Here is a 25,803-nt window from a genome sequence, read left to right as displayed (position 1 = left end):
ATCTCGATCCCAGCTAGCATGCCAGATGGGCCCCACTAGTGGGCAGAAAATGTGGACCCCAACGGGTTTGTCCACAGTTTCTGTGGTGGCCCCACCTGTGTTTGCCCACATTAACTTAAGTGGACACCCAGTGGGTTAACAGCTAGCCGCCCAGTGGACAATGGAGCTCGCTAGATCACCACAGCAGAGCTTGCTAGCCCTTTACTGCGGAGGTCGAAACAGCGCAGCTCGCTAGCTCAAAACAGAGAAACTCACAAGCTCTCAACAGTAGAGCTCAATAGCTTGCTAAAGTGGAGCTTGCTAGCTCTATACAGCAGAGCTTACTAGTTTGATACAGCCGAGCTGGAACAGTATAGCTCACTAGCTTGCTACAGCGGAGCTCGCTAGCTCAATTCAGAGAAGCTCGCTAGCTCAATACAGTAGAGCTTGATAGAGTGCTATGCATCCACTGTTAGGCTAGCTAACGTAGCGAGTTACCCACTGAGTGTCCACTTAAGCCGATGTGGGCAAACACAGGTGGGGCCACCACAGAACCTGCAGACAAACCCAATCGGGGCCACATTTTCTTCCCACTTTTAAACCAAATGGGGCCCACCTATCCTTGCTGGCTGGGATGTGACTGAATTTTAGTGGACGGCAGAATAAGCACTAAAGCCAGTTTAACATCACTGTAAGAGCCTTGAAGGCTTACTTCACCTAATACTACATGGCATGGATCATGCTCTTACATGAGCAGAAACATTCATGCTTCATTTTCTTCCTTTTTTTCACTTCATCAGGTAGGAGACATGATCCCCGGCAGGTGTCTGTTGTTTTGGAGAGTCGCAGGCAGGGATTTCCACAGATGAGCTTCTCCTCCTCCTCCCTCGGGGCTCGCCTGACTGACAGATGAAGGCGCGAGCCGGGTAAACGCGGTGTGGTCAGAGATGTGAGGCCGGTCATGAAATGCTGATTTGGATCTGTGCAGGCAGGCGGGGGCCGAGCCCGGGCTTGGTTTGTGAATGATGAAGGGGGTGGAGATGCTTTTGAGTGGCAGTGAGCCGCGCTGTGAGGCTCTGAACTAAGACTGCTCTGTTTAATCATGTTGCTGGTAATGAAATTTGATTATAGCTCTAAAAGCTGTAGGTGGAGGGGTGAAATATTAATATCTGCTGAGATTATGCATGAACCCCAGTGTGTAATTTTCCCTCTCCCCTTGTCCACCTCTGAAATGTTAGTAGTTCATCATTAGCGTAAAACTTTTGCATTTCCATTTGTCTTTTCAGCACAAGCTAGGAAGTGATTAATGCACGCCTTGATTCATTAGTTCATCATCAGTGTGTTTTTAACTGATCTCTGCAGATCCATCATGCTCTCCACAGGCCCCCGCCATGCAGATAGACACAGCTACAGGAGCTATCTGCTCATCTGTTTTGGTTGGCTGTTAGATGGGGTGGGGGTCCATAACTCAAAATGCAACAAGCCCCACCCACCACACTGTTTTGTACAAAAAAAAAGCCCCCATCACAATCATTTATTTAAGGAATACAGTCAATAAAAGAGAGTGGGATAGGATTTATTCTAAAATGGACTTCTGGAACCATGGAACATTTTTGCTTGTGAGTTAACTGGTTGCTGAAATGATCCAATTCAAGTTTAAAAAATTACCATTTCACATAAATTTATTGACTAATGCGAAATACTTCTAGTTTTTTTCTTTTATTCCCAGAACTGTAGTTATATCCAAAACATTTCTATTCCAAAAAGGATTAAAACCATCAAAGTGGTATCATCCCAGAACTACATAACTATCAAGTTTGAGCCTGAATGTGGTTAGTTCAGCCAGTTTGCTGCCTCTGTCCAGATAACATTGTGTTCTAAAGACTATTTCTGTTGTTCTGGTTTCCTCCTGCCATTTAGGGCAGTACGACAATATAGAACATTTAGGCTATGTGACCAGAACTCCTTTTATAGGTGTCAAATGTCACTGCAGCCAATCAGAATTGAGTATTCTCTTGAACCATGTTTGATTTGTTTTATCTGGTGGATGGTTTGTTGTAGAATAGAGTGCATAGTTCCTCTTTTTATGGACCGGGAATTGGACCCTTGAACCATAGAGATCAGCCAACCATGAGACTCTGAGCCCACTCTGTCATCCTGAAGTCAGGAAAAAGTGTTGTGTTTTCTTTGTCCATTTTTATTGTTGACTATTTTAGAAACTCTGTAATGTTAATGTGATGCTAGCACGGTGTTGAAAGTGTTTTTACATCCATTTTTCAGCTTCAGTGAAGTTAAACTCCCATTAAATGTATGAAATTTGTTCTCTGCATTTGACCCCTCCCCAGGGGGAGCGGTGAGTTGCAGACACAGCTGCACTCGGGAACCATTTGGTGGTCTAACCCCCCAATCAAATCCCTTAATGCTTAGTGTCAAGAAGGGTCCCATTTTTAGAGTCTTTGGTCTACTCGGTCAGTATTTGAACTCGATCTTCCAGTCTCAGAGCAGACACTCTACCACAAGGCCACTGACGTTAACTCCACATTTTTGCCAATCAAACTACAGCTGATAAAAACAAAAAAGCAGAAGGCTGCTGCATATTCTGGAGATGGCGTGTGAAGCTCAGCTATCCAGGAGGAGCTTGGGGGAGAGCGGGGGCTCTTCCACATCAAGAGGAGCAGGTGCTTTGAACATCTTGTAAGTGTGCCACCCATACGCTTCCTGGTGAGATGTTATGGGCATGTCCAACCAGGAGGAGGCCACATGAAAGACCTAGAAGGTGCTGACAGGACTGTGTGTCTGGAAGTGCAACAGAAGGAGATGTGGAGATTTTTTTTTTTAGATTTTCTGGTTCCGTTCCCAATACAGACCCAGGTAAAAAAGACAATACAAGTATTCTGAACAACACTTCTTCAGTTTGATTTATTTTTCAGGCTAATCCTCATTCTTTGGTGATTTGCTGCTTACACAAAGGAACCATCCATTCATCCACCCGTCTGTCCGTCTGAATCTTCCTATCATTGTGTAGCTGAAGTCACCAAGCGTTGGATTGTTCACACACTAATAGAGAACGTGAGCTAGATTTAGACCAGGGGTGTCAAACTAGATCACACAGGGGGCCAAAATCCTAAACACACAGTAGGTCGCGGATCAAACAGGACATATATTTATTGAACACATAAAAAAACTAAATTGTTAGACCTTTTAAACTATAAAAATATAGCTTTTTAACATAACTATGAATAAAAATAGACAGGAATATTATTCCAGAATAAATCAATTTAAATCTTAAATAACTTTCAATATTTTACTCTCCTTAATAATATATTCTGCCAAATTCATACAAGTTATAAATAAAGTAAATGTTAAATGAAAAAAGGCGTCAAATTTGTTTTCTTGTATATCATTTTATAGAAAAAATGAAAGTTAAAAATATCTAAAAATATTTTGCTTTCCATAAAGTATAACCTGTCACAATTATACAAGATAACCTCTTATAGTAATAATATAAGATGATCCAGATGTCAGCTGGTTAAAATTAACCTGCAAGCCGGGTCATGTTGTTTAGACCGTCGTGAGAAAGGTTAGTTTTTGTACAGAAAACGTGTTCGAGAAACTCGTGCTACTACTCACCCAACAGGATCTTCTGTCCAAACAGCAGACACAATCATATGTGTTAGTTCTTTATGCATTGTTTGTCTGTATGTCCAGCTAGCTAGCTGTGGGTGGGTGGCTAGCTAGCTATCCATCTGCTCATCCAGGACCGGGTCGCGGGGACTTCAGTTTGAGCAAAGATGCCCCAGACTTCTAACATCCGGCCACTTCCTCCACCTCCTCAGGGGGGACCCCGAGACGTTCCCAGGCCAACCGAGAGACGTAGAGACTTCCCTCCCTCCTTTACCTTTATTTATCCCTCCAAATGGAGAGTTATGAAAAACTAGTGTCTCATATTTCAGACGTCACTTTATTCGATGACGTCACCAATAATCGGCGGTCCGCTAGCTTTAGCACGTAGCTTCCAGCGCTTGAATATACATAACAGCGGTTTTATAACTTTAAAAAGGTCATGCTACAACAAAAAGTCATTACTTACATTTAAATCTAAACGTCTGTGGTTCAGACCACACCCACGTGAAGAAAAACAATTCTCAGTGCGACGCGGTTTAGGCTTGCGGGGGAGGAATTTGTATTGCTCCGTTTGGATGGTCGGATATAAAAAATACATTTCCTGGACACACTTATTCTTAAACTCCCCTTCAAATGGAGGGTTAGGGAGAAGGGAAGAATTCAGATTGGGCTGTAGTCTCTCCAGCGTGTCCTGGGTCTTACCTGGGGTCTCCTCCCAGTGGGACATACCAAGAACACCTCCCCAGGGAATTCGTCCAGGAGACTTCCGGACCAGACGCCCGAGCCACCTCCACTGGCTCCTCTCTGTATGTACGAATGAGGTTCTTCCTGCCAACAAATATGAGCGTATACCAGGACAGGTCTTTAGATCTAACTTTGTGGATCAAATTTCTTTCTCTTCAGGGATCAATAAAGTGTATCTAAACAGAATTTTTAAGGAGTACATTAAAAAAAGCAAATCGTTGAAAACGAGACACAAATAATAAGATATAATGCTAAAAAATAATAAAATATAGCTATAAAGCAGAAGAAAAAGAGAACAAGTTGTTAGTGATTTCACAACATCTTTCATCAAAAAGTCACTTAAATGAGTTTTATAAATTCTATATATCGTTTGAACTCAATTTAAGATGGAAGAAATGTACTTTTAATAAGTAATAGTTTGGATTGAAGAAAATGTTTGAGCAATTCCTGACATCACTGCAATACAGAAGCAACGGTATGAGGAAATTAATTTCCAAAGAAAGAACGGATGGACATAAAGGGGCCCTTCCTTGAAGTTAATGTAAAAACCAAAGAAGTAATATGAATGTTTATCCCAGACAGACCTTGGGTATTTCAACCCAAAAAGCCAGTCATATTTAAATGCCAAGCCTTGAACTGGTTGAATCCTCTGCTTCACAACACTGGGTGATACATTTCCGATGCCAAATAATTTAATGAACGTTTCAGCTCATTACTGCATAGTGTCCTCACTTCATACAATGCTGGACAGTGGAAGGCTCAGATTTAAGTGAGGGAATGTGAACAGAAGGCCTTGTCGTACAATAGCTCCTCTCCCTGTGAGTCTGCAGGAAGGAAAAGTGGCCAGTCGGGTGAAAACGTTCCGGGTGGAGACACCGGCATCACGGAGAGCTTAAAGGGAAAATTCAGATTTGGTCAATCGTGTCACAGTTTCGCAAATATCCCAGCAGCGGCGTAGCTGATAACTGGGTCTAAGTCTGGTGCAAATCCGTCCCCGCTCATTCAGTGTGGCCTTGCAGCCCATATCAGCCCCGACTAGAACAGACACAGACTTAAAGCATCAGAAACTTAATAAGCCATTGGTCCCACTTAACGCTAAGTGCTACCAGATACGTGTTAATATCTGCTAGTCCAGGTAGCCGAGGAGTTTAAGCCACAAAAACGTCATTTCACATCAGTAATCCTGCCTATTACTACAAGGTTTAGGGATGTTTAGAAGAAAACCGTCACATGTAGTGAGCAGTGAAAAACCTTTCTGTGTGCGATCTTCAAATGATGTTTCCAAATCTTAAAGCTGGAGCCGTGGTGTTCACAAAGAGAAACATTCAGTGGTTTAACCCTTTAACACCACAGCTCCAGTGTTTATGTTCTTTGATTTACTGTCATTTTGTAATTGGAATTATCGTGTTAAATGGTTTAAAAGTTACAGTATGTTACAGATTTTGGGTTTACGCGTGACCAGCGACACCTCAGGGGTTAAAGGGTTAGAATTTAGAGGAACCTCAGATATCTCAAATATTACTTTTTTTATTCATTCACTGTTTTCAATTTGTGTGAAAAACATTTAGTTTTACTCTTCTTTTCTGCTTCTTCTTAAAAAGAAAAAAACCTTTAGCAAATCTTCATCTTTTTCATCCATTTCATCCGAGAGATTCCTGCTTTTACTTTTAGTTTTGTTCACTCATGTGCTTTCTCCAAATTCCACCAAAACCTTGATAGCGAACAACCAATCAGAGAAGTGAAGTAGGCTCTTTCATTTGAGCCTGACTTTTGAAAATTCTTTCTTTTTGTCATTTGTACTTCTTGTCATTTATTAACCTTAATAACTTTGGTGTTTAATCATTTTACAGTTCTTTTAATTAGCAAATGTATATAAATGAGATGGTGATAGATGTAAAATAGTAGTTGACTAAACAATGAGATTGGGGGAATCTATGGAGCTCAATTGGGGCCAATATTTTACTTAAAACCCAAATAAAACATCTTGAAAAAAAAATATTGGTGTTTGGCCAAAAAAACTGTAAAATGTCATAAACATCTTACTATTCTAAAATAAAGGTAATTATTTTTAGCTTCAAATTTTCTACTTTTTAGGATTCAAAACTTTTGTAAGTGATAAAATTCTGTTTTTTTACACCCGTCTTAGGACAACTTCAGACTATGATAGTACAGACTAAGCAGCCATTTTCTGACCATATTTATCACAGTTCTCAGAGTCAGTGAACGCACCAGGACTGAAGTTACCACCCTCATCGATTTGATTGGTCCTTCCTGTTAGCCCCGCCCCAACACGGCACAACGGGGCCAAAAGTTTTGAAGCTGAAATTTCTGACATAAAACTGAAAAGAAGAGTTGAAAGTGTAAAAAAAATTAAAACTGAAGAAAAAAAGTTTGAATTCTGATCATCCACTGTCAGACAAATAGATCCATGAACGTCTTTGTTTTCCTCGTCTGAGCTGGAATCTGGATCAGAACTGTACAGCTGGATAGTTCTGATATTGCTGCCATTTTTGTTGCACTGCTAATGTAATGCTAAGACTATAGCTAGAGAAAGTGTAAACAAAGGGATCATGGGATATCAGCTGAGGCTTACTTCTGCAACTATGAGCTCCTGCCACATTGCAAAACCTTTGTCCTTGAAATCTTTTTTTTTTATTTGGCTTAAAATGTCATAATCAATGAATTGTTAAAAGACCACTGGGAACACTTTGATGACTATGTTATACTTGCCTCAATGATGTCACTTCCTGTAAAAATCTGTGACAGCTGAGCATTAGAGGAACTTCTCTTTTACTTTTTCCTTCTTCGTTGTGATCAAATAAAATTGCATTCATAGTTTTAGTAACAAAGCAGATGATCCTTCACCATCCCACAATTTTCCTTGTTTTTATTAGTTTTTCTTTTTGCTTTTTTTAATGATGATAATTCATTTAACTCCTAATTTTCTGATACTGTGTTTTTTTCACAGTAGATTTACATGATCAATAGTTTATTTTATTAGATAGAAATTCCATTTTGAGTGAAAGTTGATACCGAAATGTGGCTGTACATGGGGTATCTGCACATTCCACAAAAAAATAATTCAAATCCAAATACGTGCATGGTTCCAAAGAAAAATAATAATAATAATAAATATAGCAGTACAGCTGAGCTGAGTGTGGAATGAGTCGGGGCAGCATCCGTCCTCCTCATGCGGGCGCTGCAGAGTCCATCTTTTCATTTATTCTGCAGAATCTGCAGAGGGAAGGAAACATCCTTCTGTTCTCTACAGTCCCTTCAGTCATCCTGATTTAAGCCTCTACACAACAAACTCAAAAATATTTCAATTTATGACCAACATCTAAAAATTTCCAGAAACAATTCAATTTGATTCACAAGAGCCTGAATCTATTCAATTCCATTTTTTTTAATTCTTCAATTTAATTCAATTTTGAGTTTACATATTTATCCACATTTGTTTAGAAATACATCAATATTTTCTATTTGTTGTGAATGTATTCATATTAATCTGATCCAGTTCACATACTGTAAATGTATCAGTGAAATAATGAGATTGTTAATATCATCCAGTGTTACATGGATTCTCTAAAGGAGAAGTTCTAACTAAAATGTTCAGATCATTAACATTGGAAACATTGTTCTGCTTCTCCTGGAGGATGTTTCAGTTTGGACACTAGGTGGAGCTCACACTATAACATTACAGCTTATTCCAGAAAAAGAAGAATGAGCAAAAAACTGTGTTTTAGACCACAAATGGTTACCTTAAAAAAATATTTCCTTAAAAGAGTTTAGAAAATTCATACAAAGATGTTCGTTTAGTCAGCAATGTATGTTTATGTCAACCAAGCGTTAGCGTTAGCATTAGCTGTCCGATGGGAAATACCATTAAGCATTAGCATCAAGCTAGTTGGACTATAGATTTATGTCCTAAATCAATTTATATATATTTTGATAAGGCTGTGAACATGAATGCATGTGATTAATCAAAAATAATTAACAGGTTTACATGTATAATGCCAATTAATCAAAGAAGCAGTTCTTCGCTTTAACTCGGCGGTTCAGGCTTCCGCAGCGTGCGTTAAAACATTTCATCAGGTGTTATTCCACTTATACCATGGTTGCTGACAAAATACATAAATATTCAATCAGTTTTTAGTACTTTATTCTTTCTATTTTTGTGGTCAAAAGCGACTATTTGATTCGTGGTCCGCTGCCACATTATACAAATACATTTTACCTGGTAAAAGATTGAGATTAATCGTGAGTAATCCCAACACAAAAGTAGGGTTTTTTTGTAATTGATTGACAGCAGTGATTAAAAATAAATGTTCTAAATGTGGAGATTTGTGTGTGATTATTAGTCGCAGATAATAAGTGATCGTCAAATACTGAGACTAAAACAAAAATGTAGTGATTAATCGCGATTACTTTTTTGCACGTTTGCGATTCATTTGTTATTTTTCTTAATTGATTCCCTGCCCTAATTTTTTATGAATCAATTATTGATCTGTTAAGCTTAAATTGATTCAAATCGATTAATTAATTTTATTAACCCAGCCCAACCAAAATACTTCAGCTTTGAACTATACTTTGGTTGTATTTTGACTCTCCTGCTCCATAATTTGCATTCAGCTCCTACAAACTTTTAACTATAAATGTCTGTTGGAAATTTTCAGGAGAATCCACAGGATTTATTACAGTGTTAAACTACTTTTTTGTGCTTAAAAAGGAAAATGTAAGGGTCTGCGTTTATATTCGGTTTAAAAGTTGAATCTAAAATCAAGCCAAGTGCTTGTTGAGCAGATTAGGTTGACATTGCGGCACACAAGCGGCTGTTTGCCTTTGGTTTAAAAACGGATAGAGGGCAGAAATTGCCTTTCTTTCAGGCACAAACAGTGACGCTCCCTTGCTGCCTCTCTGCTCTTCTCCAGCATGCCTCTAATGCGTCCTAATCCTGGCTGAAGACAGACGCGGGCTGTGTGTGTAAGAAATATCTCTTTGCTTTTTCTGCCTCAGTTCATTATTTTTCTTTCTTGTCACTTAGTGTGATAGGTTGGACAGAGGCGCACAGATGAGCACTGAAGACACAGTCACAAGGCCTTAATCTAGTCTTTAATGCGTGACTTCAGAGATGTCATTTATCTTGTGACTGCAGCAGGCGTCCACAAAACTTTATCTCTAATAATATATTGATGGATTAAAGGGGTCAGGCAGGAGACCAGGCAAGAAAAATTGCTTATTGACATCAAAATACAGTGCCCCAAAACCTGATAAACATAGGGACAGGAGAGTGGAAGTCGGAGAGAGAAGGAAAAGAGAGATGAGGGAGGTGGGGGGGTAGAGTTGGGGTATTGTGAATGTTTGCACCCCCGTAATTTCCTTCCTTCACAAGAGCCTCTGGTGGTCTGAGCCCTCGGCTTGATAAAAACCCCAGCCTCTCCTGCTCTCCAGCTCGGCACAGTGGAGTTGCCGAAAGGAAAAAGCCGGTGACTGCCAGGTCATTTCCACGTTTATCTTGACACAAACTCCCCCTCAACCCGGACGCGCCACACATACACACGGCTGCACCTTATTAATCACACTTAAGTGGCGTGTGAGACCGGAGCACTCGTGCGAAGGCGACTGAAAGCAGAGACCTGAATGTGTGGCATTATCAGGAAGGCACTGCTGTACAAACTTGGTAGGCCACTGCTTGTTTCCTCCATTGTAGCGTCTCCCCACAGCTCAGACAGGAGTGCAGAGTGGCTTTTTATCTGAGCAAATAGAGGACTCCTCAGCCTGTTTAGAGTCCAGGTCAATCTTAAACCCCTTCAAGGAACAGTCGGAAGAAAGGATACGAGCTGAAAGCATCGACTGATTGCAGATGCACTGAAAGACAAGGCGATGTTTGTACTTTTTCTAGCTACAAATTTGTATTGCTTCAAAATTTGAGAGGAATTCTCCACATTTCTGCAGAGCCTTTGCATGACATCCCATGTAAACCACCCGCCTCTGTGACGGGAACCATGCTAAACAGACTTTCAATTCCAATTTCAAGAATGCACTCCTGGAAAAGTCTTAATTGTGTCCTCGTGATGGTTCCTGATAAACCCGCCGGCTTCCTCAACAAACTGAAAGCCAGGTTTTCTTTTGCTTTTCTCCAAACCCTGTTTGGAGTCTGCTCCAATCCCAAATAGAGTCAATTCTAACCCTTCATACACACTCGCTCTCGTCCAATCCAGGAAAATTAATACACTTTACTATTACAAGATAAAGCTATGGGGACATATTACAGCGGGCCTATCTGCAAGCCTGTAATACCACAGAGTCAGCATTCAATAAAAGACATTTGCAACCAGGCATTTCTCACAACAACACTTGCAAGAGATTTAAAAGCTTCTAAATTAGGTGCAGCTCGTGCACCAAACTTGCCTGGTAAGCACGGTGATACTTACTTAATGCGACAGGGTTGTTTATGGAGGGGTGTGGATGGAGGGGGGGTCCCTTCAAAGTGGAACAGTTTATGATCCACACACTGCTTTATTTAGCCTCAAACAGTGTGCATAATGTTGGGTGACAATCAGTGCAAATAATTCAAGCAGGGCTTCAAGTGATCCCCACTTCATAACAGCAGCAATTGGGAACTTAATCGCGTCGTTTATCTGATGCAGCGCCGGCCAGACAGACCGACAGACGGACAGCTCTCCCCTCCTGTCATAAAGTTGTAAAAACTGGACCTGATTAACAATCCTTTGAGGGGAGAAAAGCAGAAATCTTTTTTGCAATAGCCCTCTTTCTTACTGTTGCAGCAGTTTATGTTTTACAGCCAGGATGACTGCCCTTGGAGCCATTAAAAATTTAATCCACCCGCTGTGCACTCGTATAACACATCACCCTTTGTAAGAGCTGGCGTCTGCGGGAGGGCTGGCAAAAAGAAAACAGAGGGGATGGAGTCATCCTTCATCCTGTAACAAATCCCAAAACGTTCTCTTCTGCGGGTGCTTTTAAAAGGGTGTTTGCAGTTCGGAGCTAAATTAATTTTAAGAAAATGAGGGAGAAGGTCGTCGGTCAGTTTGGGCTTGAAAGCACAGAGTGAGGATAGGAGTGCAGTGTGTCACCTGAAGGACAGGCAGTGCTGATCACTTACCCTCCAAGCCCCCCCAAAGCACCCGTTTAAAAAGCCAGGAGGGGTTGTAAAGCAGGTTTACAAGCGGACCAAAATGGCCCGCATTAGATCTGGTAAATCTGTCACCTGCTGCAACAATAGCAATAAAACAGCAGAGTTTACGGAGCAGCTTCAAGGCTGCATGACAGACTGACACAAAATATGCTCCGAGTTCCACCGCAACAATGCGAGGAGTCAAACCTGTGCAGCAGCACGGCCATTTCAGGATGATTACATTGTGCAGAGGATTCACATCCCTTTGCGTCGCTGCTGCAGCTCCCAGCCAGATCTGCTGCTGCATCTCCTCCAGACCCAGAGCTATGGAGGGATTGTTGTGCCTCCATAGCAAAAGTCACAGCTTTGAGATCACATTTTTCTAAATTGCACACAAAATGTAAAGTGTTAAGAAAAAAAAAAATCATAATTTGAAAATAAAAATATTTAATATTTAACTTCAAAAACTTTTTTTTTTTTTTGCTTTCAAAAAAATATTTTTGCGATTGCAGCACAAACAGCCTTCTGATTGGTCTAGATCAGCGGTCAGCAACCTTTAACAGTTTTTACTACTGATCAAAACCTAGAAGGAGCTGTATAGACTTATTTTAGCCTTTAAGAAATTTGGATTTGCATTCAGGACATTCTTTTTTTTAAATATTAAATATGAATTCTGTAATTTTTTTGCCACAAACGAAAGCAAAAATAAAAAAGAACATAGCATCTCTCAAAATGTGATTTTGTTATTTTCAAAATAAAAGATGCTCTGTAACAAATAGGATCATCATTAAAGATCACATTTTTTACCAAAGTTTTTCTTTGCATATAAAATCTGTTCATTCTGGAGGTAGAGTTGATCAAACAAGACGTCTTCAGGTCAACAGGATGTAAAAACCTACATAGTTTATCATCTATGTGAACCTCAGACATCAATTTATACATTTAACTCATCTAAATTAAATAAACTCTAATTAAGTAATTCTTACTTTAAAGATTGCTGTTTTATTTTTCTTTTCTTTATGTCTGTCCTCAGCAGTCTTACACTGCTGGGTTTTGTTATTTTAGTTTGGATCTTGGTAGTCTTGGTTTGTGGGCTTTGTTTATTTGTTTTCTTTTGGTAGTTTTGGTTAGGGGGAGCTGCTGACTCAGACGGTCGACATGACTGGGTCATCAGCCTCTCTTTCTATCGGTGCCGTTCGGTTGGAATTCTTCAGTCTTCAACCTTTCTGACCGTTTCTCTATGAACTCAGAAAGAGCAACAAAGCTTGAATATACAACAAGGTTCTGTATTAATGTTAGTGTAGCAACCAGCGTGTTCAAAATGTCTGTGGCTGAAAAAAACGTCTGAACTTTGTCTCATTACATTATGATTTGTATGAATGATCTATAGTTTTTTTATGAGTAAAATGTTGAAATAATAAGAAAAAGTTGCATTTTTCTCACAATATAAAATCTTGGTAAAAGTTAGATTTTCTTTATTAACGCTGCACTGAATTGAGCCCCGATGAAGAGAGCCTTTTGCTTTTTGTTGTTGTTAGCTCCGAACACAGCGGAGTCAAAAGGGCTGCCACAGTGTAATCTACCTTTGGGCATTGGTACATTAATTCCATTTTCATATTTGGAGCCCCGCCTCCTCCCCCCACGGCTCCACGCCTCCTGCTCCGTTCGGAGCTGCAGACATGGAGCAGGAGGCCCGGGCAACTCGGAGTCTCGGGAATACCCCCGAGTCCACACGCCAGCACTACATAATTCCTCCCCCCCACCTCATTATTTAGGATGTCACCACTATTTTACATGTTAAAGCCCACGCATCGCCATCTAATTTATTATGAGAATATGGAACAGTCTGGCTTGGAATGGGGTCACTTTCTTTCACACAGCGCAGGAAATAAATTCATGCAAAGTCAATCAAGTCAAGGTGAAAGCCTGTGTCAGTGCTGTGCACGCTGGAACAAGAGTACAGCGTTTGACTTTTCCCTCCAGCTCGTGGCTGCCGCCGCGGCTTCCCCACAGTATTTAACTACTTTAATCTTTACTCTCATTCAGGAGAAGCGCAGGTTTCTGCTGAAAGAAAGAAAAGAAGGAAAAATGAAAAACAGAAGAGTCCTGCCAAGAGTTGAATTGGCTTTGATGAGATTCCGCTGTAATTATTTCTCAGCAATAACAATAAGGACAACAACAACAGAAGACTTAATCCGCCAGTGAGAGGGCTTGATTCTGCTTCCTGGTGACAGTGATTAGGCCTAATCTGGGGGTTTTGGTATGTTCATTGGAGAAATGCGATTTTAAACGGCTGTGTGTTTTGTTTTGGGAGAGTTTTATTTGTGCTGTGCGCATGCAGATGCAGGGAAGTGAAGTGAAAGTGCAAACCATCTCCTGCAGCTTTGACACAGCATAAAGGCTGCACCAAACAATTGTTTTCATTATCAAGGCCTGGGATTATTTTCACTCATTGATTTACTAGTATGTCTGAAAAAGAACGGGAAAAAAAAGAGGAATTTTATCCAATATTTGTGGAGGAGCAGCCAAAACTGGAATGGCTCCTGTGTTTCAGTTTTAACAGTTGTTTATTCCCTAACATGCATTCTATTGAATTAAGCATCGGCGCTATGCTTTCATGTCCATCTGTGATCATCAATGGACTACAGCTCAAAGTTACTTCTTCCTGTGTGTAAGCTATGCAAATGCGTTACAACGCCAAACCACCAGGGGGCCCCAAAGCTGCATTCCTTAGCTTTATTACTTAAAAATAAAAATGATTTGGCATTATCTGGAGACTTTTTAGTAACACTTTATAGTAAGATTCCTTACAAGCTTCATTAGCACATTATCAAACATTATTATTGTTTTATATTGTGTTAGTAAGACATTTATTACCACCATAAGCCAAATACCAGTAAGATTGATTAACGTTGTCTACAAAGGCCATATTGATAAATGGCTTACAAAAAATTGAATTTGAATGTTTTGCAGTACCTCAACTAAAGTGTGTGTTTTTGCATATTTATTACATCTAAAAACAAACTTATAATATTTAAAAGCAAAAGTAAAAAGATAGTGTTCCGAAAGTGAATTTTAGGGTACAGGTGGAAACTATTAGATCGGGACCAAAATCCAAAACTCATCTTAGGCCAAACAGGATAAACCTTTACTGAACACTCTAAAACTAGATTTTTAAAACTTTAAAACCGTAACTTTGTAACATAATTATGAATTAGATATATAGCATTACCTGTGATAATACTAGTGTGAATGCTGTAAGCTGAATTTGGCCGCTGAAGATCCTAGTGCTGATAGCTGAAGATGCTGAAAATGATAAGTTTAGCCAAAGCAGCTAGCATGTAGCTGAAAAACATAGCTATACTTCCATATAACTTCCTAAAAGACAAAAAGGGCAAAATTAGCCAAAACAGCTTGCATGTAAATATTAGCCTAACTCCAAAACAGCTTAAAAAAAAGCCTAAATTGGCCGAAACAGCTAGCATGTGGCTGAAATATTAGCTAAACTCCAAAATAGTCCATAAAGCTAGCAGAATCCCAATTTTTAAAACCTTAAAACTGTAACCTTTTAACAAGATCATTAATAATAAAAAGGCAGGAATATTATTCCAGAATAAATCAACTTAAGCCTTAAACAACTTTCAATATTTTACTCTCCATGAAAATATATTTTGTCAAAGTTAGAAATAAGAACAAGATAACATTGGGCCATTAGTACCAGTAAAGTGAGAGGATCTGGAGGGCCGGATCCGGCCCCCGGGCCTTGACTTTGACACGTGCACTATATAGTGAGTAGGGGAGGAATTTGGACACAGTTTAAGTGATCATTTTTAAATGTGTACGTTTTAGACCTCTAATCAATATCATGCTGCTTTGTGTTAAGGTAAAAGTTAAAAAATGACTCAGATTACATACACACTGTAGATAACGTTGTGTTGTTGTGTCACTGTTCTATGCCAACTGCTTTGTGTGCTTCTCTTGTGAGTCTCTGAACAGAAGACTGATTAAATATAAACCGATCTTGACTGATATATTGACTTGTCTTCTTCTTCTTCATTACAGTCAATAACAATGATTGACTAAACAATTTTCAAATTCGTGTTGAGTTTGGAAATAAAAGTTGTTTTTTGTTTTAAATTATCAATAGACCTGAAAATTTCAAGTTAAAAGTGATGTTTTGACAACACATTCACATTCAAATTCAATTTTCTAAAGTGTCCCAACTTATAATGTGTTGTTGTTTTAATATTATAATTATCAAAGTGTATAAAATGTGTTACAAATATGATCTGTTTTGCTTGAGATGTAAAAATGTATTTTATAAAGAGTATCTATTCTAGTTTATTCCAAGACTTCCACATAGACCATGTCTCCTGTTAGATTTACCTGCTAATTAAAAAATGACCATAGATACCACGAGTACTTTATGAACACCGATTATTTTTATATATTTACAGTCCAATAAAGTCTGGGTCAATTTAACTTTGTAAGAGAGCAATCAATGTGTTTTAGCTTTAACATGTCCCAATAGAGGTAAATAAGTTTGAAAATAATCATCTTTAAACAATTGAGAATCACTGAACTCAAACTCTGACGTTAGAAAATATTAAAGTAGGTCTCCCCCTGAAGAAAATTACTACTTTCATTTTACATGAAGCTATAGGTTTTGATTAGGGCTGCACGATATTAGAAAAACGTGGAATATTAGTGATCAATATGATGATGTGAGTCGTGATGTATGACCATGTGGCAGAACAACTCATTTCCATTTCAATGCATCAATTTTATTTAAATAAATTCAACATAAATTATAGTAGAAATGGTCCAGGTCTGCATAGGAGGAGAGTATCTAACATAAAGAGGTCAATCCTATTGGTCAAATCTACAAAGGTTTCTCTTTAATTTGCTAAAAACTTCAAGCTGCCATGAGATTGTTTTTGCATTTAAGGTAATCATTTATTGCAAATTAAGATGTCTTTTTCAATCCATGTATTAGTCTGATACTGCGATGATGACGAATTTGCGATGTATTTGAACAGGCTGGTATTGCAAAGACAATAAATTTGCAATATATTGCATTGTCTGATATTGCAAAAATAAATAAATTAGCGATATATTGTCCAGGCTGATATTGCGATAACAATAAACTTGCGATGTATTGTGCAGGTCTCGTTTTGATTGTTGGATGTATTTTGTATTTAAATCAATCAAATGATTAACTTCTAATCTATTTGTGTTTAACTTTTAGCCATCTAAATTTAAGGTTACATTTAAAACCGTTCAAAATGAAAACATCCACACTTTTAAAGGGTAAATATACAATTCCAAATGGATTTACAAAATTATGTTTTTTCTCTTTTGAAAAAGATTTGATGAGTTTTGTAAAGTGAACACTTAACATTAATTGACTAAAATATATTTTTTAAATGAACATTTTTTAAGAAAATCAAATGACCCAAATTTAAATCTTTTACACTTTGGAATGAAAATATATGTTCCCATAAAATATATTCTTTTTTAATGCTATATTGATTATTTTATCAATGTGTGTCTGAATTATTTTTTTGTTTGCTTTATCTTTCTAATTTTTCAGTGTTATTTATTATCTATTTGTCGTTTTCAATATAGAAATGGTAAAAAGGTAATTTCCATTTTTCTTCAGACTCTGAACTAAAAAATGTGATAAATCCGCTTTAAATGCATTTTTATTTAAATTACATAAAATAAACAGATAAATATTGACTCTTGGACGAGAGATTTGTCAGCAGATTGCTCTGCTTGTAGAAAACAGAGACCAGAAGAAGACACAGAACACGCGGATGCGTCTGTAACGAGTCAGTGAAGAGCATTAAAAAACAAGCCCAGCACCTGTACATTTAGCACAGCGATCCTTTCCTCCCCCGTGCCTCCGTAAAGCCCTCGGTTCCCCGTAAACCGAGTGCGAGGCAGAGAGGATGGAGTGGAAGTGGGAGAAGGAGAAAGGCCAGGTGTCAGGGCGCTCCAGGAGGAGGATTGCCGAGCAGTGTGAACATTTTTCAAAAATGATGTTTTGTGCCTCAAACATCTTGCTTACAGCAGCAGGGTCTGATCCAAGCATTATGTGCGAATACATCAGTAGCCTTGGACACCCCCCCCCCCTCCACAGGCATAAACTGACACACGTATGCATGCACACAAACACACAGGTTTTCTAGTAAGTGAAGCTTAGTGCCCTCCTCCCATCCTCCGTCTGCCGTCTTCTTCTTCTACAGAAGTAAATTATCAAAACTGTGTTTGAAAGTGAATGAAGGGTGACTCGCTCTCCCTCTCCCCCCTTCCCCGCTTTGACATCTCAGTTTTTTTTTTTTTTTCCTCACTTGCCACCGTTTCTGGGCTAGGTGATAACTGCCGGTAATAGGATTAACATTGATTTCTTTTTGCAAGAACAGAGATGTGCCAGTTCCAGCTATTTATTGAACTGCCAGCTTTGAACTATGAAAACTGACTGCAGGAAAAGACCTAATGCAGCATTTTAAAGAAAAGAAAAGCCTCTGTGCAATTCTCTCTCTTTCCTTTTTGTTATTCCTTCCTCCTCTGTCTTCTTGGTTTTGTTGTTGCGGGATAAAAGAGCAAATCGGGTGCCTGTGTTCTAAGCTCTGTTAATGACTTTATTTATTTACTTTGTTGTTCCTTTTTTCCATACGTGTATGAAAAGGCCTGCTCCAATCAAAGACGCTGTGACTTGATCTTTAAATCTTCAAAGCGTCTCACTGCCCTTTGCCTTGAAATAAAGATCTGCACGTGCATTTTTCCTGTCATTCTCTTTGTCCAGACACCATCCTGTGAACGTATATGATATACTATCTACGGTAGCCCTGAGGGACAAATCACACCAACAGAATAGCAGAAACATATTAAAGATCACAATTGTAAAAGCAGGGCAAATAAAAAAAATAACAAGAATAAAAAATGGAATTTTATTTTAGAAATTTGAAAAGAAATTTAAATAGATTTTCAAAAAAATGGGAAAAAAAACATTTAAATTAAACATTTCTGAAATCTTAAGTAATTTCCATAAATCAAAATGAAATGTTAAAAAATGAAACATAATAAGAAACCAGAAAAGGAAGCTACTATAAGACATCACCGTTTGAGTTTTTTCAAATACGTCTAATACTAATAAAAATGTTATGATCAGCACAGAATATATCCAGTATCACTTGATGCCAAAAAACGTTCAATTAAAATAAAGGACAAACATTATCAACCAATCAGTGATGTCCCATAATACCGTTCTTTAACAGTTTCTGTAAAAAAAAAAAAAAAAAGAAGCATTTTGGCAAAGAAAATGAATTTCCAAAAATCAAAATGAAACAAATAAAGAAACTGTAAAAGACATGTTGATGTCATTTGTTTATCATTTCAACCTTAAGTTACTTGTAGGGCCGTGCACATTAACGCATTAACGCACCCGATTAACAAATTGCAATTAACGCGTTAATATTAATTAAAGCAGAATAACCAAACCTCACGGAGCAGCAGTCCTTCACTTTGCCACAGCGAGCATTTAAACACCTCGTCTGGTTTTTTCCACACTTATACCATGATTATTTACAAAAGAAATAAATATTCAATCAGATTTTAGTACTTTCATCCTGTTTATTTTTTGGTTTAGATCACCTTTTCACAAAAAGCTGACTATTTGCTCCGTGGTTGTCATGGTAACACGACAAGCGTCACAGAGGCTCGACTGCAGCAGCAAAGGAAAGCAATATAAATGCTGGTCGTCACAAGGGGTTAAATAAAGCATCATCTCAGAGAGAAAGTTCACCTCTTACTGCTTGTTTTTGTCCAGAAGATGAAGAAAAACGTTGTTTTAAAGCGGCCTGCGCGGTGAAATAGAACAGTGACCAGAACTTCTTTTATTTTTATTTTTTAGGTTTGCATGTACGATTCTTATCACTCTATGTCAACATCTCTGTTTTCTTGGAGTAAAACTGCAGTAAAACTGCTGTGTTTTCTGCTCATAAATGACACTTTTGGGCTGACACTTGATAAATTTAAACATTTAGGACAAAAAAAATGAAGGAAAATTTGTTTAAAAGGCACTTATTGTCATCAAATATACCTAGTAAAACATTGCAATTGATAGTGTTTGATTACAACACCAAAAGTAATTAATGTGATTTATATTTTTAATTGAACGACAGCCTTAATTAAAAATATATTTTTTAAAATATAAAAGATTTCTGGAAGCTACTTTTGTTTATTTCTTTTCATTTTTTTTGGGGGGGGGGTTACATTCTGGATTTTTTTTTTACTAGTTTTGCTTTCTGAATGTGAATGTAATTCATTTTTGTGTGGAGTGATTTGTTAATGTTGTTCTTCAGGGCCACTGATAGAAGCTACAATGACAAAACTGTCATTTAAAACCCCTTTCAGTTTGTTTTAAACACAGAGACAAACCACTTGTTCTGAAGGACTTTATTAGCTGAGGGTGGCTATTAGTTCAGAATGGTTCTGATTGATTATTGATCCGTATCTATTGATGAACCCAGCCACTTCAACAGTGAAAAAAAAAACACAAAATCATTCTCTGGCTGTGTTATGCTGAATGTTTGCAAAATGTCATAGAAAGGTTAAAAAAATCTAAAACTCAATGAATCAGAGATTTATTGACTTTCACAAATGAGAGCCTGTAGTTAATATTTCAGCTACATGCTAGCAGTTTCGGCTAATTTAGGCTTTTTTCAGTTTTGGGGGATATTTTGAAGCTTAGCTACTTTTTCAGCTACACACTAGCTGTTTTGGCTAACCCAAGTTTTTTTTCTTTTTTCTAGTTTTTTAGGCTGATTCGGCATGTAGCTAATATTTTAGCTGGCTACTAGCTTCAGCGTTTTTAGCTATCAATTTCAGCATCTTCAGCTATCAGCACTAGCATCTTCAGCAGCCAAATTCAGCTTACAGCATTATCACTAGCATTATCGCAGGTAATGCTATATATCTAGTTCATAATTATGGTAAAAAGTTACGGTTTTAGTTTTAAAAATGTAGTTTTATTGTGTTCAATAATGTTTTTCCCATTCAGCCCGCGACCTAAAGTGTGTTTTGGATTTTGGCCCCTTGTGTGATTTAATTTGACTCCCCTGACTTAGAGAGAAAATCAGTCTGATAAATATGAGTCGCTCATACAACGTTTTGAATGATAATATCAATAAAACTGCTGACATAGATTTGTTGAAATCAGAACGAACTGCAGGTTCAGTTCATGATTTTAAATTCGGAATTATCGTGAACATTTTTAGTTTGTGTATTTTTTTTATTCTCAAAATATGTGTCTATGATTGTGCAATCTTGAGGAAAAGCATTTGCTGATGGAGACGTAGATTGAGCGAGGCCTCGTGTTACGCTATGTGTGATGTTGTGTATGACAGTCGTACCTCACCACACACACACACACACACACACACACGTCTCCGACTATCAGCTCAGCTCAAACATGAAACAACAACCACTGTCACTACAAATGCTCCCCCCATCCTAACCAGACGCCTGTCAGCCAGCTAATGTCCCCTGACAAAACACGCTGAGAATTACAATAGCAATGAAGACTGTGTGTGTGTGGGAGAGCCGTGGGGGAGGAAAGGTGAGAGTCGAGAGTGAGGGAAGGAACTCATCTGTGTCACAGCCCACCCCCTCAGGCAATCAGGCGCTGAGGAAAAAAACAGTCATTAGCAACTGGTGGTGCTTGCTACAGCAAATCGCCGTTTGACGAAAGATTTATGCGCAGCCCCGGCTGGAAGTGATTTATTTATTTTAGCAGAGGCTGTGAGATCATTAACCTCCGCTGTGTCTCTTGGGAGGGGCGTCTGCGGCCTCCCATGCTGCGCACACAAAAGGCCCCACGCGTCCCCTAGCAGGCTTCAAGGCTCAGGAGGAAGAGGAGGCACAGGTCTCAGCCGGGGCCTGAGGGACATCTGACCCATCTGGATCATTTAGCAGTGATCACTTGTTGACGGAATATAAATTCTGTTCAGGACACAGAAATAAATCCCATTCCATTTTAGCTTTGATTGTTTTATGATTTTGGGCATCACAAAGACTAAATTCATCCACATCAGTTAGAGATGAATCAAGACCATTTTTAGACAAATGTCACCAATAAAAGTGTTTTTATACAGAAGTATTGTGTATACAAATAATCTATTTTACAGAGTAACATCACTAGGTCCACACTGGATGCACAATGGAGGCCTATGGTGTAGGTCACACCAGGCGCGCCATGCAGCTGATGGTTCTGGTGTCTGGTCTATTTCCTGTGCGATCTGCGAGCGATCCGCGTCAATCCTGGCAAGAAGTTACATTAAGATACACAAGAAAATGCAGTTTATTTTGAAAATAAAACTATTTTTTTTATAATAAAACACAGCCATTAACAAATGTGATCATGTTTTTATATAACAGACTGTAGGGATGACAATAAACACAAACACAGCTCAACACACACACACCGAAAAAAAACAGACACACACCTCTCTCTGTCTCTCAACAACAGATAAATTAAAGAAGTGTAGGCCCACCAACTACTTGTTTCTTATTCTATATTTAGGTTATTAATTTCCTCATCATGGCAAAAACAATAAAAAGCTCTGGCAGGAACATCCTTGACCATCATGGAAAAGCATCTGGTGTGAATTGCAGGAGAGAGAGGACGCCGCACGCACTCCGCATCGCGGCGCTTCCGTGTCCAGTGTGAACCTAGCGTTATATTAACACTGTCAAGCTCAATACTTCAGTCTTTATAGGAAATTCAACTGTTTTGGACTTAAGATGATTCCATTTACAAAACAAAATTGTAATATCAATATTTTCTTAGATAGAAATAGTATTATGCATTGATTTATATATTTGAGAAGTTTTTGGTCACAACAATGTTAATTTAAAATGTTAAAATATTGACAGTTTTAAGGAAAAGGAGGACCTTATGAACCAACTGACTCTACATTTTTAACATGGTGTAACTGTGTTATAAAGAATTGATAGTCAACAAATGTTGCAGTCTTTCAATATTGAAAGTAGTTGTTAAAAGAATAGATTAGTTATTTTGATCATAAGGTTTTAAAGAGAAGCTAAACTTTTCCACTCTGAAGTGTTTTTAAGATTCCAAGGAAGCAGTCATTTTGAAGTGAGCAGGAAAACCCTTCTACTGCCCCCATGATGAACTACAGGACAGAAAACATGGACCAGGTTATATACCACATGTGATAAAGTCAAGCCCCGGATGCGATTATGGTACTTGTTCCGGACACAAGAGCAGACACGGAGCAGGCTAGGGTTAGGGTACCGGTTCTGGACGTGGTACCAGACTCGGACCAGGTTATGGTACTAGTTCTGGATATGGTACCAGATGCGGACCAGGCTAGGGTACTTGTTCCAGACATGGTATCAGACACCCACAAGGCTAGGGCTAGAGTACAGGCTCCAGGCGCTGACCGGGCTAGGATACTTGTTCTGGACGTGGTACTGGACGTGGGCAAGGCTAGGGTTAGGGTACCGTTTATGGACGCGATACCAAACAGGGACCAGGCTAGGGTTAGGGTACTGGTTCCGGACGTGATACCAGACGCCCACCAGGCTAGGGTTAGGGTACTGGTTCCGGACGTGGTACAAGATGCGGACCTGGCTAGGGTTAGGGTACTGGTTCTGGATGCGATACCAGGCTAGGGTTATTTTTGCCAATTTTTGCCCAAAAGTCTATTTCTGATTGTTAAACTCTGACCTTAGTGCATGATTTCTGTCTTTGACCTCTTGGATGATTCTTGGGGGTATTTGGATCATTTTGGACAGCCAGAATCTCCTCTGAATCTTCCCCCGTGTTCTGAGCTTTTCACATTTGTGGATTATGGATCTCACTGCGGGTTACTGAATCAATAACTGCTTTATCAGTAAGTCGCCCTAATCTTTATCCCTTTCAAAAACCAAAGAAATAAAATGAGGTCTGAGACTTCAAATGAAAAAAACCTCAGTGTTGCTTTTCCTAAAACAAGACGCTGGTTATAAACCAGATATGATGGACTGCTTTGTGTCAGGTGATACAAACGCATAACACTAAGACACAATATACATACCGGTAAATACCATTTAATCCACAATCCCTTAGCCCCAAAGTTACTGTTTTATTCCGTTTCATTAAGCTGTTTTCAGTCTATGCCAGGGGTGTAAAAAAAAAAAAGACTAAATTAATTTAGCTGAAATATTAGCTAAACTCCAAAATGGACACAAAAAAACCCTACATTAGCCAAAACAGCTAGCATGTAGCTGAAATATTAGCTTAACTTCGAAATAGCCTAAAAAAAGTTAGTAAATGTCAAAATAGTCCAAAAAACTAGCAGAATGGCAATTTTTAAAACTTTAAAACGTTTTAACATAATAATGAATAAAAACAGGGCAGGAATATTATTCTAGAATAAATCAACTTAAACCTTAAATAACTTTCAATATTTTAGTCTCCAAAAAAATGTATTTCATTAAAATTACACAAGTTAGAAATAAGCACAAGATAACATCGAGCAATTAATAACAATAAAATAAAATGATCTGGAGGGCCGGATAGAATTACCCAGAGGGCCGGATCCGGCCCCTGGGCCTTGACTTTGACACACGTGGTGTGTCAATCCCTTTGGTCTGAGCAGGTGGATATGCAGCAGCTAATGAAGGAGTCCAGTTCAGGTCCAACTAGTTAGAAGCTGCTGATGACTCAGCGGTTCTTCAACAGAACCCGAGTGTGCTTGCACATATAAAGCCCCCAAACAGTGAAATGTTGATTTTGTCACCCAAGACACATTACACAACAGTGAGCTGAGTGACCACAGAGAACCCAATTTAAAATCTTAAAGTGTGGATTCAGGGGAGCACTAATAATCCAATAATTTTCCCCTTTAGTGCTTTTGTCTCCTATTTGCATTAACCCACTATACCTGGAGTGCAGGACACCACACTTTGGAAACTCCTTCCATCCCTTGAGATACTCCAATTCTATAGTTTTATTTTATTTTAAAAGTTTGGGCAAATAAAATCCAGTTTCCTCAAGAGGACATGAATGGAAGTGACTGGAGAAGACAAGTAGGAGGAAGGTGGAGGCCTGTCAGCTCCCCAGAAGTAATCATGGTTTCTTATCAAACAAACGTGTGAGGCACAACAAATCAAGCTTTTTATAGAGGCTGTAAACTTTGGCTTCCAATTGAAAAGGAAGGAGAGAAATTTTATTTGAAAAGTTAAAGGTTGCACAATTTTCTTCTGAGACGACAAGGATATTTACTGTTATGCCTCTGTTCAAACGGACTGTTCCAACAAATACATTTTTAATCATGAAATGTTTTAACTAAAAAAAAAAAATGTTTATATTCTTGTGAAGAATAAAAATCTCTACAGTCTTTTAAAGGTTAACATTTCTGTGTTACTCAGTAGGGGTGAGTGATGATGGGAATTTGGGTATCGATCCAATTCCAAGTAATTACAGGGCTAGTGTCGCCGATATCGATACTGAAATTTTTTTTTATGTTAAATTATGGAATAATTTCATAAATACACATTTTATGTGAATTAAGTGTATATTTAAAAAAAACAGAACATAGACTTTCGCCAAGAGACGATTGGAAAACAATAAAGAGGGAGGCTCACAGACGATGTTGCAGAAATTGGGTGGATATTTACCATAGACTGTAAAAAATAATGGACTGAGCGATCAATGAGGTCCCCCATTGGAAATGCATTACTTCCTCTCCTCGCGAAAGTAGGCCTCCGCTTTCACCGTCAATTCCTGAAACGGATACCGCCATTTGCAACCCATCTTCAGCGATTGGTCTGAGTCATAGCTGAGTCATGGAATCTACAGGAAGTACTGTCGCCAATCAGGAGTGAGTTTATTGCAACCGTCTGCCTCTTTCCACACCTCGACCACGGGACCGCGTGATGTAAACAGCTTCTACTTTAATAACGGCGGCTCGGGAGAATTGTACAAGTCATTGTTGAAGCCTTTGAGGGAGAACCATTCCAACATTTGATTCTGTCAGCGGTCCTTTTGGATTTACTTACATTTATTCCTTTTTGTCGAGATAAAAGGAGCATTTGGGTGATGCAGCTGGAGAACTGCGCACGCTCCCCTCTCGCGCGCGCCGCAGCAGCTTGTCAGTTGTCATTCGCGGCCAGGTTACAGTCTGATCAGATGCACGTGAGAAGCGTGTTCAGCTGCATTTAAAATAAATAACCATCCTAACAAGTGAGCAGCTGGATCTTTTTTCTGTTTGAAAATACGACCAGGTCCAAGTTTGTCTCGCGCT

The 25,803-nt window shown here is 38.8% G+C and overlaps 1 long non-coding RNA gene across 2 annotated transcripts in view; it reads right to left on the bottom strand.

The window, feature by feature from the left end:
* Positions 1 to 2,610: 2,610 nt before the first annotated feature.
* LOC112137070 overlaps positions 2,611 to 25,803 on the bottom strand; it is a 93,513-nt gene continuing 70,320 nt past the window's right edge. The window contains exons 3-4 of one of the 2 annotated variants that reach the window (XR_002917478.2): positions 4,306 to 4,431; positions 2,611 to 3,036 (exon numbers count right to left, since the gene is read on the bottom strand). This is a non-coding gene — a long non-coding RNA (uncharacterized LOC112137070). Of the gene's footprint in view, positions 3,037 to 4,305; positions 4,432 to 20,476; positions 21,812 to 25,803 lie in introns of those variants that run through there. The other variant, XR_002917477.2, reaches the window with a different exon arrangement.

This window comes from Oryzias melastigma, linkage group LG4 (assembly GCF_002922805.2).
Source record: "Oryzias melastigma strain HK-1 linkage group LG4, ASM292280v2, whole genome shotgun sequence".
Classification (NCBI taxonomy): Eukaryota; Metazoa; Chordata; class Actinopteri; order Beloniformes; family Adrianichthyidae; genus Oryzias; species Oryzias melastigma.
The sequence above is the reverse complement of the archived record's forward strand: the minus strand, read 5'-3'. Positions and strand labels throughout refer to the sequence as shown.